At 32.9% G+C, this 20,590-nt stretch overlaps 1 protein-coding gene across 9 annotated transcripts in view; it reads right to left on the minus strand.

The window, feature by feature from the left end:
* Window positions 1-14,916, minus strand: part of LOC146872378 (uncharacterized) — a 48,436-nt gene extending 33,520 nt beyond the window's left edge. For all 9 annotated transcript variants that reach the window (XR_014983311.1, XR_014983309.1, XR_014983310.1 and 6 more), the window contains exon 1: window positions 14,211-14,916. The gene's annotated coding sequence lies outside the window, so the exon portion shown is untranslated. The remainder of the gene's footprint in view (window positions 1-14,210) is intronic.
* Between the last annotated feature and the right edge of the window lie 5,674 nt (window positions 14,917-20,590).

Consider the following 20,590-nt stretch of genomic DNA (forward strand, 5'->3'; position numbering starts at 1 on the left):
AAAATCGTATTACTTTTATGAGAAAAAGTAATGTTAATAGTATGCGTAAATGCGAGTTATTAGCAGCGAGTGGTAGATGCATGTTAATAAGATAGGTAAGTATATATTTTTAACATAACACGAGACGAGATATCCCAACAGGGTCGGCTTCCGGTTGTACGGATGTTAATTCTATAATAGCAAGATTTTACCGTAATTATCATAATTAATGAGTTACATATTTGCTAATGTAGATTCTTTTGCTAATCTTGATATACGAAAGGATATCTATCCTGTTCTCTTTGTTACATTCTCTTTGAGACCTTCTTTTATTTCCATACGTGTCCATACAAAAAAAAAAAAAAAAAAAAAAAAAAAGAAAACCCGTGGGATGGAACGTTTAAAAAATAGAAAAGTAGGGAGAGAAAGAGAGAGAAAAAAAAGGAAAAAGGAGAAATAGAAAAAGAAAGAAAGAGAGCTACTAATTTATTCGTCATATTCGAGTTTGAGAACAAGTTACCAAAATGAGTATGAATGAGCGAGCAATTAACTACTACAACAGGAGATTCGACGACCTTGACACAATTCACATTTACCATTCGAAGTTTATAATGAACGATCCTTTTGAAGGAGATGGTGGATGGTTGGACGGATGTGGATTGAAGAGAGAAAGGTGATGAACGGAGTTGCAGGAGGTGAAGGGGTGAGGGGGCAAGGGGAGAGAGTAGTTGGGAGTTAAGGGGGTTGAAAGAGGAAAGAGAATTTCCTACGTCAGAAAAGTCGACGTTATTCCCGGTAGACGGAGTCCAAGAACCAACGACTTCGTTCTTTCACGGCATTCAATCCAAATAAGTCGGTGCAGGTGCCTTTTCAAACGAAAGCTCGTCGACGTCTTCGTCTTTGTCGTCGTCGTCGTCGTCGTCGTCGTTTTTATCGTTTTCTGTCGTGTTTCATAGTCTACGATACGCTAAGTTTGACCTCGAACGAACTAGCCTCCTTTCAAACGAGACATTTACGGTATAGATAGAGATAGAGAGATAGAAAGAGCGAGAGAAGGGTTTGACTTTTCTTTTTACGAAAGAGGAGGGAAAAAGGAGGTGAAAGAAGGAGATGAAAGGGAGGAAGAAGAGGGAGAGAATAAGGGTGAGAAAAAAGAAGGCGAAAGGAAAAGGAAAGATAAAAGGAAAGGAAGGAAAAAGAAAGTTTGACTCTTCGTAAGCAAACTATCAAAAGTTACGAGCCTTTTTACCCTACTTTTTATAGACGAAAAAGAAAAAGAGTGTTTGTATATGTGTGTGTGTGTAACAGAGAGAGAGAGAGAGAGAGAGAGAGAGAGAGAGAGAGAGAGAAAGAGAAATTACCTAATTAATATTTTCCGATGATATTTTAAAGAAAAAAAAAAAAAAAAAAAAAAAAATAACGAGAGAAGTTTTAACTTCCGACGCAAAAAAAGAAAGAAAGAAAATGTAGCATCGTGTCTATGTTTGAAAGAGTAAATATTAAAAAAAAAAAAAAATTATTCCATCGAAACACGTCTCATTTATAAAATTGCATGGGAAATATTTAATGTATCGAGTTTTCAATGTCACTGATCAGTAATAAGATAATTTCGATTTTATTCGATCGCGTGAGAGATACGTTCGAAATGAAATATAAAAAGAGGAAAAAAAAGAGAAAAAAAAAGAAAAACAAGCAAAAGAAATAACTGAATCTATGAATGCAAATAAAATGAAGAACCTGTTGGTTTCAAAGATTTTTCAATGATTATTACGAACTTCAAATTTATATATATGTATATAATTGTTCGTTTTTTTTTTTTTTTTTTTTTTTTTTTTTTTTTTTTTTTTTTTTTTTAATAAAATCGTCGATATTATTAATTATTATGCTTTCATTTTTTTTGTGCATGCCTTTTTTTTCCTTTTCCTTGTCCTTTCTTTTTTCTTCATTTATACGATCGTTCAAAGATTTCTCGAAACTATTTTCGATAGATTTCGCGTCCGCTTCGAGCTATGTAACGAGCCATGTAACAAAGCACATCTCGCGCTCATATTACGTGTCCAACCTCCAATCGTGTGCACGGCCATGGTTACCTACGTGTGATATATATCAAACGATATATGCACAGTCACGCGGCCGACATCGAGTGTATAAATTATTAGGCGAGGCAATAGGAACAGAGAGTCAGAGCGGGCATATTTCGCGTTTCATTACCCCTCGTGTGTCTGTCCTCTTCACGCGCGAATGATCACGATGATCCTTCGAATAGCGACGAGCTTCGTGTCCACGAGAAAGTACATATGTATCTATATATGAAAATAATAATAAATTAAAAATGTATGTCTTCATAAAAAAAAAAAAAAAAAAAAAAAAAAAAAAAAAAAAAAAAATAAATAACTAAATATCAAACGAATTCAACAATCGACGGAACGTCGAATGATCACGTTACGATTCCCTTTGAACCGCGACGAGAACTGTCAACGAAAAAATATTTATATAAAAAATAATAAATAACAGAGAAAAATACCACGCAAAAAGAAAAAAAAGGAAAAAAAAAAATAACGAATAAAAATATTTCGTAGAAAAAAAAAAAAGAAGCAAAAACAAAATTAAATAATATCATTGATCGCAGATGGAAAATTCGAAAAAGCTGAATTCTTTTGATCTTTTCAAGGAACGTTGGATAAACGCCATTAATTCTAAACGATAACCCTCTCTCTTTCTCTCTCTCTCTCTCGTAAAGGAGAAATTCTTCGGGCGTTTTGCCAAGTTCGTATTTGCGACGGATCGTCGTCTTCGTCGTCGTCGTCATCGTCGTTTATTCGAAAAATCGAATAAACCCATTTCTTTTGATTTTAGAACTACGTACGTACGTACATACTTTCAGAACATTTAAAAGAATATTTATATATATACTGAAGGATTTAAAAAAGTCGTAACTTGTTCATATTCGATCTTTTTTTGTTCTTTTTTTTTCCTCCTTTGTAAATCATAGAGGATCCCTTGGAGATTAAAAATGGCTATGCGGTACAATGACCAACAATAATAAAAAAAAAAAAAAAAAAAAAAAAAAAAAAAAAAAAAAAATTAAAAAATTAGACAAAAAGAAAAAACATACCACGTGTTTGTAAAAGTTATTTTTCCTTTATAATCTATCTTTCTGATCTTACCAATGGCGATCTTCTATAAAAGGGAAATATTAGAGAAAAAAAAATGTAAAATCGAAAAATGCAGAAATGTCTATAACATTATAACTCGTACACGTGGTTGATCCAAGCAAGAACGTGTTTAAGAATGAATCGGTGGTTTAAAGTTAGAGAACCGGATTAGATGTTTCTCCTTTGCTCGTACATACGTTACAATTCCGATGCACCTGTTCACAAAAGGAGGGAAGGAACGTTCGACAGGAGCAAGAAAGAACTCTGGAACTTTATTTTTGAATTGAGAAAGGAAAAAGGGGGTGAAAAATGAGAGGAATGGATGATAGGGGAGAAAAGGACGAAAAAAGAAAAAAAAAATAAATAAAAAAGAAAAAAAAAAAGAAATACCACATTTTTTTCCAACAACGAGGACAAAGACTTGGTGCATTCTTCGATCCAGACGAGACGAGTACTATCTCTCTCTCTCTCTCTCTCTTTTTTATTTTCTTTCTTCTCGACTTTCGATTAACTCGAATTTCAAATAGACGTACGGGGAAGGAATTTCATTGAAAAGTTCGAAAATATTTTTCATTTCTGTAAGTAAAATTTTTTTTTTTTCCCTAAAGAACAATCTTAACCATAATTTTTAATGAAATTTTTCTCTCAATGAAAATATATCTCTCATTTGCATCTACACATATATATATATATATATATATATATATATATATATGTCTATTTATCTCTGTACTTAGCTTATTGACTATAATTACGACACTTACGTGCTACCCACATATATAACTATGCTTTTAAAAGCACTTAGACCTACGTGAGATATCACGATCGTTTAGATATATATATATATATATGAGTGTATATGGATATATATATATACATCTATTATGAAATACCTTTAAAAGCTAATAAACTCTGCTTGCTCTTCCTTCCTTTTTTTTTCTTTTTTTCTTTTTTTTTTTTAATAATAATAATAATAATAATAATAATAATAATAATAATAATAATTACAAGAGAAACATTGCTGATAAAATTCCGTGAATGTTTAATAAATAATAACTATGCACCTGTGTTCTCGTAAAATGTTAAAATATATTCTAATAAGTTAAGAGGCTAAAAGGAGTTAAAGAAAATAGAGGGAAAAAAAAAAAAGAAAAGATACGAACACCGCAGACTGTATATTGCACTCACGAACTTTGGGATAACTCACATCAGGGAGAAAAAGAGAGAGACAGTGAGAGAGGGAGAGAAAGAAAGAGAGATAAAGAGAGGGAGAGAGAAAGAAAGGAGACGTGCTCAGCTTTGAATAGACTTTCCAACAATTTGAAAACAGGAGAAAATCCAGGCTTCCGTGTAGGAAAAAAGAAAAAACCCCAGACGAAGCCAACGAGAGAGACCTTCGTGGTTATGCCTACGGATCATCACGGAATATTCATTTCTATCTCTTCGCGTATATTTTTTCTAGATGTACATGCCTATATACACGTGTGATGATACATGTACGTATGTATTTATGTATGTGCGTGTGTGTGTCTGCGCGCGAGTATTGCCCAACGTGCCAACATACGTGGAAACTCTTTTTTTTTTTGATGAACAACGTCTACAGAAAATTACAAAAAGAAAAAAGAAAAAAAAAGAAAAAAAAGAAAAAAAAAGAATAAAAAAAAGAGGACGAGTCAACCGAAGGATGAATTTTATCGATGATCTCGTTTGATTAGTTCGTTCGAACATCGCTAAATTTACTTCATTAGAAAATTCTATTCGTCCTGACGAAAGAAAAATAAGGATTATTGATGGGGCGGGCAGGGGGGAGGGAGACTGGAAATGGGAGTGAGGACTTGTCCGTGGATTTAGAGGAGACTACTACCTTTAATGCCATATTATTGATTTCTTTTTACGAAAGGAAAAGAAAAAAAGAAGAAAAAAAAACAGAGAGAAAAAAGAGAGCGAGAGTAAAAAAAAAATGAAGTCTGGCTTATAAAGAAGATGATATTATAATAATAGATCGGGCGAATTTGAAAATGTAATTTGTCGTATATAACTTCTTAGCAAAGTTCGTAGAATCGATTAAAGTTAGCTTTGGTCGTTCACGAGAACGAAATCATATTAACGGCCATTAATAAGAATTAAGGATAGACTGGTTGACATGTTAAGGTCGAAGGCGATTATAAGAGATATATATAGAGAGAGAAAAAGAAGGAAAGATATATAGACTATGTGTGTGTGTGTGTGTGTGAGAGAGAGAGAGGGAGAGAGAAAGAAAGAATTTAGTATGGGGGTTGTTGGTTGCTGTTCTATTACATTCAGTAATTTAATGCGACGAAACTTTTACCGGTACTGCCTGTCTGGTAAATGTAAATGAAACATTAATCACTATACGTCGAGGGTCGTATGAAATATGAAGGAAAAAATCAAACGAGTATTATCTATAGTAAGTACAATAACGAAATTTGTCGTCACCGGCATTGAGAGAGATAAATAATTTCATTTAATTTTATTTTTTTTTTTTTCTTGAAAAATCTAACATATTTAAATTAATTATATATTACATGAACTATCAAAACTCTCTCTCTCTCTCTCTCTCTCTCTCTCTCTCTTTCTCTCCCTCTATTTTTATATATATATTATAATAAAATATTTTGTTAGGTATCTTATAAACATTTGTTTGATTAAATCAAAATTCGAAGACTGCGGGAACATTTGATCAATTATTTGAATCATTGTATATAGATATACATATGTATATATAAATATATATATATATATTACTCGAAAAGATGAGGCTAATTCCAATGGACCCAATGCAACACTGTTGGGAATTGTTTCAACTATGATTGTTGTAAGCATTGAAAACAATGACTTCGTTCGTTCATTCGTACGTTCCTTTCGCAGCTTCGCAATTACCTGTGACGGTCCCTTTAATTATCGGGCATTCCCTTACGCACGAGACTTCCTTTTCCCATAAAGGAATTATTATTCAAAAATATACGACGCTACCTTGGAAATAATAAAATGTTATGCGTCCTTATTACCCGAGGGATCTAATTATCAAAAAAAAAAAAAGAAAAAAAAAAAAAAGAAAAAGAAATGAAAAAAAAAAAAGTAAATAAATAAAAGAAAAAAATACACCGACATAAAATAAAGATGAGCTCTCGAACGAACTAATGAATATAACTCAAAACAATCTTTCCATCGTAATAAATACGATACGAAAATGTATACGACGAGAAAGAATTCTATTTATTAGTTATTTAGATGGTGGGCGAAAGAAAATAACAAAAACCAAAGAGAGAAAGAACGATCATATTTTTTCTTTTTTCTTTTCTTTTCTTTTTTTTCCGAAGAAATCTAATTAACTAAGTATAACGCCAATTACGTTGATCGTGGATCTTTCGTAATGATTTAACGTTATTCACGTTCAGGATTCTACTACGGTAAACTTTTCTTTTTTTTTTTCTTGTTGTTTTTTTCTTTTTTTTTTTTTTTTTTTTTTTTTTTCTTACGAACGGACGAACATAAATTTCAATTACGTTCATGGATCTTGAAAGTGGAAAGTGTCGATATGTCAAGAACGTATCTACCGTTATAAGTCGGAGTCGGAGTCGTGGTCGTGGTCGTCGTTGAAAGATCGATCTCATCGAGATCGAGAAGAGTGAAGAAAGAGAAAGAGAGAGAGAGGAGAGGAAAGGGACAAGTAATATTGATCGTTCATACGTTTATAGGTTGGATCACGCGAGTAGATCCCCATAATATAATCGAGCCATAATTGCTTCTCGTACCGTAGCGGAGAAAATCGAGTGGATTTCAACCGCTCGCTCGAGTTTCCATGCTCGAGTTGTCTTCCTTTCGTCGTAAGAATTACAAGTTCCTCTACGTTCCACGTAGCGTTAAGACACGTAACTCTTATTCTTGGTAACCCGTTAAGACGTGTAATGGGAGTTACGTGTAATGACTAAGTATTAAGAGAAGTATTACACGAGAGAGAGAAAGAGAAAAAAAAAAGAGAGAGAAATATTGGAATTAAGCATTAAAACGAAAGAAGAAAAAGCATTCGTGTTCTTATCTGATCTATAGTTACTCTTATATAAATTAAATTTAATAGATAAAATAATAGATAAATATAATAAATAAAATATAATAAATAAAATATAAATAATGATATGTGAGAAAATAATGTACGAAATGTTTGGTAAATAAGATATAATCCTCAAAGGATTTGTATGAGCGTCTTTGATCAAACTTTTTTTTTTTTTTTTTTTTTTAAATAACATTTCGACCGAAAATTAACGTGGCTAAATTTCTCCTTGGAAATATAAAATATTTTCTTTCGAATTATTCCAATATATATATATATATCTACGAGAAGAAATATTTTAATCGAAAATATTTTTCTAACGGGGGAAAAAAAAAAATGTTCCAATCGTTCTAAAAAAAGTTTTCATCGAAAAAACGCTAATATGCGATCTTTCCAAACGAAAAAAAATCACTCAACGGAAATTTTCGATAGACATAAGAAAAATTGTAATTCGCAAAAAACCCAAGTGGATGTATTTTCCTACAAGAAAAAAAAAAGAAAGAAGAAGAAGTAGAAAAAGGAAAATATTCCAACAAATATTCTAATCTCTCTAAGCAAGTTTTAATCGGAAAGAGGCAAAGTGATGATCGTCAGGTCGACAGGAACTTCAGTATGCGGAAAGACTCCGGCTGCAGGGAGATTCCATGCGTTCCGAACGTTGGTGGTAAACGCATTCAAAGGGAGAGAAGTATGTACGTACGTATGTATGTATGTATATGCCTAAGAGAGAAAGAGAGAGAGAGAGAGAGAGAGAGAGAGAGAGAGAGAGAGAGAGAGAGAGAGAGAGAGAGAGAAAGAGGGAGATAGAGACAAGATAGGGTGGTTTTGCGTTCGGTAGCTACGAAGGGAGGACACTAAATCGCGACAGCTCAGCACTATAAAGTAGAATGCGTAGGGAGAAAACAGGAACGAAAGAGCAAGCGAGATAGAAGGACAGATGAAAAACAGAAACAGAGAGAGAGAGAGAGGGAGAAAGAAGGGGAAACACGGAAGAGAATGGAGGGCAAAAGGGTAGCCCTAAGCACATCCCCTGTACGACTCCTATACTACTCTCCATTCCCATGCCACTAGAGAGAAAGAGAGATAGAGAGATAGAGAGAGAGAGAGAGAGAGAGAGAGAGAGAAAGGAAGAGATATCTGTTCTTCTCTCTTTCTCTTTCTCTTAATCTTTTTCACGTTTATATCCATCTCTATCGCTCTTGTTCATTCTATACTCAGAAGCGGCAAGACAAGTCCTACAGAAAGTACGCGACGAGAATTACCTACCTAGCCCCTCTCCCCCATCCTCCCAGTCCTACGATCAATCCCCGGCATAGTCTCGATCAACCAGAGCATCGTCTATCCTTTCACCCTTCTTGGGTTCCTTTTCCTTTTCCTATTCCTGTTCCCTTAACGGGAAATCGAGCTTAAGCTTTTCATCTTTCGTCCTAATCGTTCATAGATAAATGAACTGTCTACCATATATATATATATACTTTTTTTTTTTATTTAAACATTTGTTTCTAAAAAATCTATATTTTTATTGATATATATATATATGTATGTATGTGTGTATGTATGTATATACTCATATCATAATATGTAAACTGTAGTATCGAATATAATTGAATGGATGTCGAATATGATCGATAAAATAGAAAAATATTTGTACATTATCAATTAATAAATATATCATCGATTAAATATTTTTCCTTATAAAACATACATATCGTATGTAATCAATATGTTGGCGATACAAATTAAATAAATATACATATATTGAATGACGGAGATGAAGGAAAACGTTTTGCTTGAGATGCTACTCTCTCGTAGAAATGATTTGTCATTCCTCTCTGACAGGTAATTTCAGGGTGGAAAGTGTAATTGAAGAGAAAGAGACAACATCGGAATGAGAGAACGACAGACAGAGAGAGTGAAAGTAAGAGAGAGAGAATGAGATTATATATATATATACATATATATATATATATGTATGTATATGTGTTTATATGTATTTATAGGTCGAGGAGAGCAAGGAGAGGTGAAAGAAGAAAGGGTGCGCCGTCAGAACGAGTTGATGAACACAATGCTCTATCTTTACTATATAACGGAGAATTAAATGGCATTAAGATGAACGCTTGAGAGCAAGTCGTCATCCGGTATGATGATATACGATGATAACTTTCAACGAGGCATGATGTTGTTCCACTGAATAACTCATTTCACAGTTATTGTTGTTGCTATTATTTATGTCGACGTAATTGTTATTGTTCTTGTTGTTATTTCCTTATTCGAGAAAATATAAAAGGAAGTACATAGTTATTCATTTTTTACGATGACGATGACGATCTTGAGATTATTATTTCATTCGAAATTTCTTTCAATAATTTCTATTCATTCGAAAATCTACTGAGATTTTAATTCATTACTAGAGATATCAATTCGTTTTGAGAATAGAGTTAAGAATAAAAAAATATTATTGCGCTTTGATACTGTCCAATTTCTTTTAACAAATACGACCATAGCAAATATCTCTTATATGTACTTTAATGACCTATCTATTATTAGAAACTATGAATTTTATACTGATACAAATATTACAGGTTTTTTTTTTAAACGTGACTATAGTAAATATTTAAATAAAGAATATATATATATATATATATATATATATATATTCCTTCTCAAACTTCACATTTACTTTATCAACCATTACAATTTTTATATTTATATATTCTTATATATTATCTTCTGTTAAAAAAAAAAAAAAACAAAAAAAAAAAAAAAAGAAAAGTGGAAAACTCAATTTTCTTACTTCGAACGTTAACTTCGAAATAAACATAGACGACCGACCCTCGTCGTTTTTCTCGAGTAATATAAGAGTACTCCAACGTGCCCTTCGATCCTTCGAAGGAACCAACTAATTGCAAAGGACTACGAAGTAAAAGGACTAAGGAATACGCCCTTTCCCCTCTCTCTCTCTCTCTCTCTCTCTCTCTCTCTCTCTCTCTCTCTCTTTATATATATATATATATATATATATATATATATATATATATCTTTTACTTCCCTTTTCTTATTCTTTCCTCTTTTTTAATGTCGTTCCTTTCTCCCTTATGTACTTACTCGAAACGCTAAATTGCGACATTTACCGAACAAAATTTGATTGGTCGTGTTCATTCTTTTTAATCAATTACGTAGAAAGAAAGAGAAAGATATATATATATATATATATAGAGAGAGAGAGAGAGAAAGAAAGTTATTTAAATAATAAGTTTTCATTTTTACGAATAAAAGACGTCAACATTGCTCGTACTTTTTCAATACTACCAAAAGTTATTTATTCAATTACTCGATTTCCATTTTAGAAACTTCATATTCTACTAATAATTAAAAAGAAATGTACAAAGAAGTATTTTATATATATATTTGAAGAATTGTTCAAACGTTTTCACCGATTTAACGAGCACGGAGTTCGAAAGTTAACTCTCGACATCTTTAATTTTCGACTTTTAACCACAGACATGATATTTTTCATTTTCTCGGACAATTTTTCACTTCGGCTTTCGTAAATTATGAATTTGTAAGGGTATAAAATGCCTGTATAAACAAAAAAAAAAAAAAAAAAAAAAAAAAAAAGAAAAAAAAGAAAAAAAAAGAAGGGAAAAACCCCCGTGAATTTCCTACTCCGTTCATAAATCGTACCACCCCTTCTTCTTTCTGTAAGATGAAGAATATTTAGCGGTACATACGGAAGAGAATTATTCGTAGTGTAAACTACACGCACCCTTCACTGCGAGAAAGAAAGAAATAAAGGAATAAAAAGAGAGAGAGTGAGAGAGAGAGAGAGAGAGAGAAAAGTATCACGGTGGATGATAAATGGCCATTTCTTCTGAATATGACACCTGTTTTAAACTCCGTTCGCTATGCAGGCAGCTTATTTCCATAAAACGATACGCATTTCTTTCTTTCTCTCTTCTTCTTTTTCTTTTTCTTTTTTCTTTATTTCTTTTTTTTCCTCTCTTCTTAAATAACAAAGAAACAAATGTATCACAGTTTATCTAAAAAGAAAGATTTGAGATTTTGATTATAAATACATTTACGCGATACGTATACTTAAGACAAAAAGACAAAATTAATATTATAATATACGATATATAATGTATCATTTCCATTATAATTAATAATCTTTCTTTCCGACAAGTAAAATAGAAAATATGGATGTGATTTAAACGAATGCACTTTTATGATACATGTATATATATATATATATATTATACTTTTGTTTCCCCTCGGGCTTTTTTTTCTTTCTTTCTTTCTTTCTTTCTCTCTTTTTATTCCTTTTTAGATAACGAAAAAACAAACGTATCACGATTTATCTGAAAGAGAAACATTGAGGTTTTATAAATAGAGTTATTACGTAATACGTAATACTTACGACAAAAATAGATATATAATACGATAACGTTATATCGTTCCTTTTATAATCTATCCTTTTCTTATAGTAAGTTAAAAAATATATTGTCTTGACAACTGTCATTACGGATGTCAAAATCCGCAACGACTTAGTTGCCAAACCCGCAAACACTTAGTTGCCAAACCCGCAACGACTTAGTTGCCAAACCCGCAATCACTTAGTTGCCAAACCCGCAACGACTTAGTTGCCAAACCCGCAATCACTTAGTTGCCAATCCCGCAATGACTTAGTTGCCAACGCTAATCCGCAATGATTTAGTTGCCAACGCTAATCCGCAATGACTTAGTTGCCAACGCTAATCCGCAATGACTTAGTTGCCAACCCAATATAATGTATTTCGACAACGATAAACATATTCTTTTTTTCTCCTCTCATTTGCTTTCTACTTTTTTTTTCTTCTTTTTTTTTTTTAATAACGAAAAAATAAACGTACTACAACTTTATCCGAAAGAGTACTAGAGAGAATTATTCCTAAATAGTCACGTGCATTTCGAGAAAAAAAAAAAAAAAAAAAAAAAAAAAAAAAAAAAAAAAAAAAAAAATGAAAAATAATATGTATTACAATCTTTCTTTATAATCTTTCTTAGTCTTAAGTGAAATAAATAATACGTGACCTAAACGAATGCATTGTGATGATACGCTTCTTTTCTCCCTCGTCACCCATTCCATCCCCCTATATTTTCCTTTTTTTTTTTTTTACTTAGACAAAAAATTTTTTGTAAAGAAAGAAAAGAAAAAAAGAAAAGAAGAAAGAATACATATCGCGCTATAATTAAAAAAAGAAGAATTAAGATTTTTCTAAATAGTTTACGCGATTATCATAAACTTTTTGAGAACAATTTTATTATTAAAAAAAGTATATATATATATATATATATATATATATACTTTTAGTAGTCCTTCTCTTTATAATCTTTCTTTGTCGCAAGTAAAGTAGAAAATGCGTGGTTTAAGCGAACGCATTTCGCAGTCGAACCTCTCTCCCTGTTAAAGAATCGTGAACGAGAGAGCGTTTCAACCCTCGACCCCCGACAAACGATATCGTCGTGCAACTTCTCGCCTCCTTTCCCCCTATGTTCTACTACTAAGCTCTCTTCTGCAGTACTGCCCCTTTGGGAAAAAGTTCGTTCGAGCGGTCTACTAAGAGAGAGAGAGAGAGAGAGAGGAGAGAGAGAGGAGAGAGAGAGAGAGAGAGGGTGGGAGAAAGGGAGGGATACAAAGCTACCACATTATTCGTCGTTAGAACGGATCATCGAGTTTAGAAATTACTTCTTTAAGGGGTACCTACGGGTACGTCTGTTCAGATAACTTTTAGATAATTTTTTGGAAAAGAAAATATATATATAATGTGTACATGGAAATGGATGAAAACGTTTTAAACATTGTAAAAATCGAATACATATATATAAGACGATGTAACCTATGACGCTTTAATGAGATTTATTTTTAATAATAAAATATTTCGTTGCTTCTTATCGTTGAGAAATTTTCGTTATATTAACCCTAATTAAATTCCATATAAATTATTGTTCTAACGATTGAATACGTTCGATATTTTTATAATAAAATATTACGTTGATTTCTATCGCAAAGAAATTCTCGTAGAACTTAATCGTAAGAACGATGTCGTCTGTGTTTATTGAGATAACGATTGAGAAAATGAAAAAAATCAAAACGTATTAACGTCATATTGTTAGTTGAAATGAATATGAAAGAAATAGTTTTAAAGCATCGATAAAATCGAATCTAATACATTGTAAAATTCGTTCTGTTGTACTTAATCGATAAAAATCGATCTAAGAAATGCCTTTCTAACGAGAAACTTATTCCACGTGATATAATCGTATAAACGAAAATTATGTGCGACGAATATTCGAAAGAAAGAAAAAGAAAATAAAAAAAGAAAAAAAAAGACGACGAAATATTTCATTAGATTTCTATCTTGGTTTATTATTCGATTAGAACGTAAAACGAATGAATATTGTAACGTTGCATGTTCCATACGTGATCTTTAAAGTTTCTTAAACGAAATCATTCTTAAATTAAATTACAACACTCTCGTAAATAAAAATTATTATTATTATTATTTTTCGTAAAACAAGCAACATGACATTTTCAATAATCCTTCCTCGTACATACACAGTGATAGAATATAAAGAGATATATATCGAATATTAATATGAGTAACTGTATGGTAAAGAGAACAAAACAAAATAAAGAAATATATATATAACTTTGCTAATCAACGACGTAACATATCGATACAGTTTCTAACCTCTCTTTGCCCTTTGTACGTTTAACGCGTGCCTGTAGAATAACTTTGGACGGAGACAGAGAGAGAGACAGAGAGAGAGAGAGAGAGAGAGAGAGAGAGAGAGAGAGAGAGAGAGAGAGAGAGAGAGAGAGAGAGAGAGAGAGAGAAATATAAACATTGATCAATCAACGTGTGATATAAAGTAAAAAGAACAAAAAAAAGGTAAGGACAAAGAAGAAGAAACAGATATCGAATTACATAAAGTTAAAACGAGATAATGATATTACGTATTACCTTCTTTCCCATCTAACATCATTCTCCATCGGTGTTTCAACTTTTCTCAGACGTGATGACGACGACAATGGCCAAGACTATTCCCTTGAATTTTCAAATTGTCTACCAAAAAATCTCGGACGAGTTCTGATGCTGTATCTTCTCTTCTATGTGGACAGACACTATTTTTTTTCTTTCTTTTGTCTTTCTTTTCTTTTGGATCAATCGAAATAATAAAAATAATAAAAAGACAAATTCATACGAAACGTAAAACGTAGAATTATAATAAAAGACACGAACGGAAAGAAGAAAGAGAGAGAGAGAGAGCGAGTGATGAGAAAGGACGAGGGGAGGAGGAGGAGGAGGAGGAGGAGGAGGAAAGTAAAAAGAAAAATAAAGAATGGAAGGTAGGAAGAAAGAAAGAAAGAAAAAAAAATTACGCGGGACGTTGCCACTACACCGGCAATCTTTTTATTCTATTCGACTATTATTATTATATTAATTTCTTTTTTCTTTTTAACGATCACGTGATTTATTTAACACGACAAACATGAAATCACGAAATAAGAAAGGCTGACACTGAGGACACTGAACGACGGACAGACAGACAGATAGGTAGAAAGAGAAAGAGAAAGAGAGAGAAAAAGAAAGAGAGGAAGAGAGATAGAAAGGGGGGAAAGCTATTGTGCCAAGAGAGAAGCGAAATTAGACGAAGCACTCACGACGACGGTACAAACGAGACTGACCGAACTGCCGGCTGCCAGTACCACGCAACGAGTCCTGCGGTAGTAGTGGTGGGGGTAGGAGCAGCGCAGGGCCGTGTCGGAGAAAGGGTAGTGCCCCTCCCCTCACTCTTCTCATATTCTCTTCCTCCTTGTCGATATTCCACTACCTCTCTCTCTCTCTTTCTCTCTTTATATATATATATATATATATATATAGACGACGTATCCCGGGAGGATATCGACACGATCGTTTCGAGTCGCGAGCATCACACAAGGGGATAACCCACGTCGAATTACCGGATTTTTCGTCCCACGTTTTGTTACGGAAATCGGATTCGCAATGGTGAATATATAGGGAATTTTAGTAGATATTTTGTACATATGTAGTATGCCCTATGTTTCTTGTACATATGTGCGAGAAGAAAAGAGAGAGAGGGAGAGAGAATCAATTTGGCGGGAAGATTTGATTTTTGATTTTTGTAAATTCTATCGAATCAATATATACGTATATACATATACATAAATATACATACATATATATATATATTGATGTAAGTGAAACGTTTAGTGGAAAATGGTAACTATTCTTCTTCTTTTTTCTTTCTTTTTTTTTTTTTTTTATACGATCATTCCTCTTATCGATATCAATTTTTTCAACGAATGACGTATATGTAACAGAAATAGATGAATATGTACATATATATATATATATAATCTGATTCAATATCTGAGGGGATAGGGGAACTATTGTTAAATGGACATTGAACCGTGCTTGCATTAATGAATCGAAATTGTAATTGCATCGTTTGACCATGATTATTCGGCGTCATACATCCATCATCGTTAACGTATTATTTGATCTACCTATATACATATATATATACGTATTTCAATCCGACAAAGAGAAGGGTAAATGTAAAAAAAAAAAAAAAAAGAAAGAAAGAATGAAAAGATTTTTTTTTCCTTATGGAAAGAAAGAGAGAGAGAGAGAAGAAGAAAACAACTACGTCGAATTACGATCGTTCTAACGTGATTTAATTTCTTCCTCGTTCAATCCCATCCCTTTTTCTGTTTCCAAATTTTTTTTCTATTCCTCTAAAAAAAAATAAAAAAAAAAAAAAAATCCAAATTAAAAATCAAAATCGCGCGGAACGTAATAACATCAGCTAAATAAAGTGATCATAATGTTATCTATAATTATTATACCCGTGCATATATTGCTCGTTCTATTAGAAAATTGAATTATCGTTTGATTCTGTTTAATGAGTTATAACATCAATTAACACATTCTAACGATAGAAACGTGAAGTTATGTAGTTCAAACGACGACGATGACGACGATAAGGATGAAGATAAGAATAAAGAATGAGGATGAGGATGAGGACGACTAAATTGGGTTGGAGGGGATGGGAGGGTCCTTTGAAAACGATGCAATTGCAGTCGATCCATACCTTTTGTGGTTTCTCGATGTTCATATTACCTTGCGGATTAACGCGTTTATTCGCGCGCATACTAATCATCGACGAAAATAGAGTTAAGGGGGGTAGAGTCGGTCTTTCACATATCATAAGAGAGATAGAGATAGAGAGAGAGAGAGAGAGAGAGAGAGAGAGAGAGAGAGAGAGAGAGAGAGAGAGAGAGAGAGAGAGAGAGAGAGCACTCACGTACATGTGAGGGATGGGTTTAAACATCGAATGAGTAAGTACCTAACTAATTAACTCCTTTACTGAAACTAGAAGAGAAGCTACATCAGAGAGAGAGAGAGAGAGAGAGAGAGAGAAACTCGAAGGGAAATATAGAAAGGCAGGAGACGGGGGAGGGTGTGGAAGGAAGGTAAAGGGTTTAGATGATTAGAACCAATAGAGAGGGAGAAACTTTAGACGATCTTCTTCAGCCCTTCTCCAGTTCCCTAAGTTTGGTGATCGCAAACATTGAAAGCATCATTCTCTCTCTCTCTCTCTCTCTCTCTGTCTAATTCTTTCTTTCTCTCTCTTAGATATTTTAATTGTACAATTAATGAATAAAATTTATATCAATATTATTTTCAATATTATTTCTTAATTCATTATTTAATTATATTCAATAAATTTTATTCAACGTCCCCAGGTGAGTCGAATAACATTAATTAATTTCAACTGAACATAATAATTTTTTCTTTCTTTCTTTTTCCTTTTTTTTTCCCCCCCTCACAAAAACCATTCTACATTCGATCTCGACGATATCGAGAATAGTTTGTGAAATTGGTGATCTATAAAAGTTTTGATGTAGACTATGAGGATAAAAAAAAAAAAGTTCACTCGACCATACGAATCGGATCGATTCGTTAATAATTATTCCTCGCACGATCGGAGAAAAGAAGTTTCGTGCAAAAAAAAAAAAAAAAAAAAAAAAGAAAGAAACAAGAAGAAGAAGAAGAAGAAGAAGAAGAAGAAACAACGTTAGTTCGGCAAAAAATTTATGCGCATCATAAATGAATGTAATAAATATATTATGAGAACTGGTTCTACATATTGGCTGGCATTATTAAATCCGTTCATTAACAGCCGGTTCGACGAGCATAAGCGCGGAATACGCGTTCGTTCAGATCGTTAGAGAGATATCTCTCGACGCGGTCCTGTTTAATTCCTCCAATTTTCGTCGATTCCAACGAAATCTCGTGATATTATTGGTCGATTAATCGCCCAGTTAATTATCTTCAATATTATTCTCTCTCTCTCTCTCTCTCTCTCTTTTCTCTCTATCTCTTTCTCTCTCAGAGGTGCTATAACGAAAGCACCGTTAAAGTACTGCAAAATTATCGAAATTCCGTTTAGTCGTTAATTACGACAAAAACTATTTCGAATAATGGATGGAAAACTAGCTTAATGGATTAATAATATGTATTGTATTATATTGTATACGTAATAAACGTTTGTGAAAAATATAACGTAGCGTTTAACTTGGAGATTATCAAAAAGAAAAGAAAAGAAAGAAAACAAAAAAAAAAAGAAAAAAAAAAAAGAAAAAAGACAAAAGAAAGAACAAGGCGACAATTGTTTGATTTTGATCCGATCGGAAAACAATAACCCTTGGGATGTACCTATCCTATATGTATTTTATCGTAATGGCCGTAATAATCTTCTCTTCTTCCATCCCTCCCTCATCCCATCCCAATACCTATTCCCTTTGGACCATACTCGTAACTTTGGATATTGCAATTTCGTGAACGATAATTTTCATCTTTAATCCATAAAAAATGACGCTCTATTGTAACACCTACTAATACCTAAAACATACTCTTATTACATTTAATCTCGTTTGATAATGAATACCCATATGTGTTTTTCCTATCTCTCTCTATTTCTCTGTCTTTTTCTTTCTTCCTTTCTATTTCTTTCTATATATTTCTTTCTATACATATACATATATATATATATATATATATACGTGTGTGTATGTATATATATATATTTTATATATATTATATTGTCTTGTGTTATGTTATATTTTCATCGTTTACACGTACGAAATCCTGCTTCTCATCGTTAAAGATTAAAATTGCCGTCGCAGTACGACGGAACACGCCTTTATGATCCTCGTAAAATCATGCGTGTAATCCTGGAAGGGATGTATATAGACACAAATGCAATCACGTATGGTACGTTCGTTCGTTCGCTCGTTCGTGTTAAAACGCAGGTGGGAAGATACTAACTCAGTCTCTCTCAATCTCTCTCTCTCTCTCCCTCTCTCTCTCTTTATATACATATATCTCTATATAAGTACATATATATATACACATATATATATATTCTTTTATTAGTACATTTATTAGTACTTCATAGATTTTTAAAAAAAGCTCGAAAATGTTCACCTATTTAAGTTAACCACTTTGGTAGTTTTACTTAATCGTAAATTTCATAAAAAATTTTCGCTGTTCCACTTTGCGGAATAAAAATCTACGTGAATACTGTCAATGTGAAAGAGAGAGAAAGAGAGAGAGAGAGAGAGAGAGAGAGAGAGAGAGAGAGAAACGATCGATATCGAAAGAATAGCCAAGGGTAAAAAATTTTAAAAGGTCGATGGTATTTTCTTTTTTTTACAGAAACAGAAAAATCAGAAAAAAGAAAATGAAGAAAGAAAGAAAGAAAAAGAGAGAGAGAGAGAGAGAGAGAGAGAGAGAGAGAGAGAACAAAACAAAAATAATAATAATAAAGGCTACACGAGTATACGTAGACTGGATCTCCACCGCGTGTATATATATATATTTATATATAATATGTATTTACATACGTACATACATTCATACACATCCGTATACGTATAGATCTACGTGGAATATTACAAATAGATATACGAGGGTTAGCTAGCATTTGCTACTGCTACTGGTGCTTTTCTTGCATTTTCTATGCTCAAAAGGAACCCATTCATTTCTCGTTCGACTGTCTACCCTTTCAAAAGCCAAGTCAATTTCAGTCAATCTAGCACCGACCTCGAGAGCTTTCTGGACCTTTCTTTAATCTCGAACGAACAGGCAAAAGATAAAGATAAAGATAAAGATAAAGGTAGATATATAGATACAAATAGATATTGAAAATGGATGGTAGGAAGAAGTAGCAAAAGATAAGTAGGAAAAATAAAGAGAAAAGGAAAGAGAGAAAGAGAAAGAGAGAATGATAGAGTGATAGAGCAAGAGGAAGCGTGGGGATAGAAGAGAACGGGAGAGGGGTAGGCGCAAAAATTGTGAGGGAAGGGGGAGGGGAAAGGTCGGGGATAAAAGGAGAGGATAATTACGGTAGCTAGCACGTTGAGGGTGTAGTATTCCTCGTGGCTGAGTTGGCACGGTTTCAACTCTGGATAGTAGCCAGGATAAATATCAATTTTATGACGTCTACGGGATCCTTCTATTTGCTTTGGCAATATTATCATCGTTGGTGCCTGCTGCGGTCAGGTAAAATTGAACCGGTGAACCCCCTACGTTCTTTTATATCTATAGTCTGTTAAGACTACTCAACGACATTGACTTCTTGAATGAGAGAAAGATAGGAATAGTAGGAGGAATAGAAAAAGAAGAAGAGGAAGAAGGAGAACGAGAAGATGGTGGTGGAAGAGGAGGAGTAGGAAGATGAAAGGTTTACTTTACGTAAGGTCCTCCTATTCAAGTATCGTGGCTACTTGAAGATTACTTCAGATAACACAATGCTACGACAATTGTTCTCTTATATATATCTCAATTGTTCTCTAAAGTGTTCTATTCAAATCGATCGTGTTTAAAACACCCTCGTATAATTTCCCTTTTCACAGTGTCCAATGCATATAGTTAATGTTCTCTTAACAGACACTCAAATAAATCTTGACGATGATCGATTATGGACATTTTATAGATCCATTTACTCTATAGATCTAACGATTGATCGTATCCTCGTGTTCGATGCTATTCTCTTTCTTTTTTTTATTATTAATTAACTTCGTTTATCAAATTAAATCAAACATATACATATATATTATATGTCTCTGTGTATGTGTGTGTGCTTACTTACTATGTATTACTCAGTGTTAAATGATTCTTCCTCTTCGTTCTCTTTCCTTTTCTTTTCTATTTCCTTTTGTTTTTCCTTTTTCCTTTTATTTTATTTCACTTTATAATCGAAGATTATGCATCAGGAAGCAGCACGAGGAGAAAAAATCCCTCTTCAAGTC

This window comes from Vespa mandarinia, chromosome 19, assembly GCF_050613455.1.
Source record: "Vespa mandarinia isolate Hongniang chromosome 19, ASM5061345v1, whole genome shotgun sequence".
Lineage (NCBI taxonomy): Eukaryota > Metazoa > Arthropoda > Insecta > Hymenoptera > Vespidae > Vespa > Vespa mandarinia.